The sequence below is a fragment of the Lynx canadensis genome, chromosome E2, assembly GCF_007474595.2.
Source record: "Lynx canadensis isolate LIC74 chromosome E2, mLynCan4.pri.v2, whole genome shotgun sequence".
Classification (NCBI taxonomy): Eukaryota; Metazoa; Chordata; class Mammalia; order Carnivora; family Felidae; genus Lynx; species Lynx canadensis.
The window spans coordinates 40,720,999-40,723,322 of NC_044317.1; positions in this window are offsets into that span (position 1 = coordinate 40,720,999).

Below are 2,324 nucleotides of genomic sequence, written 5' to 3' on the forward strand. Positions count from 1 at the left end.
CTATGTTTATTATCAACGAATAATAAATGTTAGTAAAAAGGAAATTATCCCCCGTAAACATTAGTATTGTTATATGCTGCTGTGCATCTTGCCTGGAATTTGCTAAAGTAAATAATTTACAAGCACATTTAGTCTTTATTTGGCCATAAGAGACATCTCATCATGAAATACGCCATTTCCAACTCATTCTCGTGAGCGTCCAGTTGCATCCACTGGTTTTTAGTTGTATAACAGAATATTTTCTTTAAATGAGCATTCTGCTTAGCAACAGGAGATTATCTGGTTAAAAAAAAATTGGCAGTCACTATTGCAACGTTACATTGGGAAGACAAAGTTCATTATCAAAGTTTGCTCATCCAGAATTCATTTCTAGTTGCTTGTTCCCTGAATATAAGGAGAGGAAAAAAAGATCCACAGGAAAATAATTCATGAGTTCCCAACAACCAGTCCTTTGTGTGGGCAAGCTTTAAAGAAACAAGGATACTCTAAATTAGAAAAGCATTAATGACAAAATGGCTCTGGCTTGATCGTTTGCCAATTTATTTGATCCTCTCAAGGAATCCTGTTGCAATGATGTCCACCTGGAAACTCCAAACTGCTCCTGGGTCACAAAAGGCCCCTATAAATCCACCCATCCCCCCATCTGTCCATCCACCCACTCATCCATCCATCCATCCACCCACCCACTCACCTATCCATCCACCCACTCACCTATCCATCCACCCACTCATCATCCATCCATCCATCCATCCACCCACTCACCTATCCATCCACCCACTCATCCATCCATCCATCCATCCACCCACTCACCCATTCATCCATCTGTCCAATCATCCTTCTGCTCATCATATTTTTATGGAGAGCTGACTTTTGCTAAGAACGATTTTAGGTGCTGGGGATATGGCAATGAACAAAACAGACAAAGCCTTACTCTCAGGGAGCCAATGTTTTAGTGAGAGGAGCCACGTTGTAAACAAGTGAAAGCATCATAATGATAATTTCAGAAAGTGGCCAATGTTTTGAGGAAAATAAAATACAACAATGGGGGGGAAAAAACAACTAGAATGTGCCTACTTTAAGTAACCTCTTTGAAGAGGTAAGACTCAAGCTGATGGCTGATGGCAAGAAGGTGACTGTCATGATAAAATCTGGGGAGAGCATTTCAGGCACAGAGAAGGCCAAGTGCAAATGTCCTGAGGCAGCCCATTTTGAGGAACAGGAAGGAGTCCAGTGTGCCACAGTGGGCAGTAGATGAGATCAGAGAAGGAGGCAGGGCCATTTCACATAGGTCTCGTAGGCAATAAAGAATCCATATTTCTTTTCTAATTTCAATGGAAAGGCATTGGAGGCATTCACACAGGGCACTGATACAATCCGATCTCCCACTTAAACATGAGTCTGGCTGCCGGGAGTCTCAAGAACGAAGCAGAAGAAACCCTTTGCCAGGCTACCGTGGTCATCCAGGTGAGAGACACGGACCACCTGGACGGCTCATCGCTCGCAGTATTTTGGGGGGCTCCACTCAGAGCACACACAACCAACTGCGCCTGAAAACAACAGACTTGGTTTACAACCCTTCTAACCTGATGCTCTGGGAAGAGCACCCTCAAATGTGAGATCATCTGCCCAAACCTTTAAAATATTTAAATGCCCCAAATCACGCTCTAAGCAAAAAAGGCCCATTTGAGGTTCCCAGAGGTTCAATTCCACTTAGTTTCCCTGCTTTTCATTTGCTTCAACTGGTTCCAGCTGGATTTGGAAACAGACATGTCAACACAGTCCCTGCCCATGAAGGCTTCCCAGCGGCCAGGAAACAGGTCGTCAATTGTAATCGCCGTAGAAAACCCGATTCTGTCAGAGGCTCTGCAAACCCCACATGGCTGAGCTCTATCTGGGAGCAGGTTCCTGCTGGCAGTAACAAGCATCAGAGAACCCTGAGCCCGGACCGACTGCCACTGGAGAGATGGTGAAGCTCTGCAATTCTCCGAGGTCCGGGCACACCCCCTACACTGTCAGACCATCCGTGACTAAGCCTGACCTTCCAGGAATCTGCCCGAGCTGGCTACTTTATGATTAACTACCTCTCTGATTCTATCAACCGCTGTTACTTTTCTGGCTCCCACCCAGACCCATCTGGGCAGTAACATGGACCCAGTGATCCTGGCATCTGGAAGCATTTGTCTTAAAAGAGCCAATTCCTTCTTGATGTCAATTATCAGTTCAGTCTCCAGCCAACGGGCCAGAGAGTCTGCCCCGTGGCCCAGACCCACAAGATGCTGCCTGCAGTGTGTATGAAGTGTCCCTCTGTTGGCATCCACAGATCT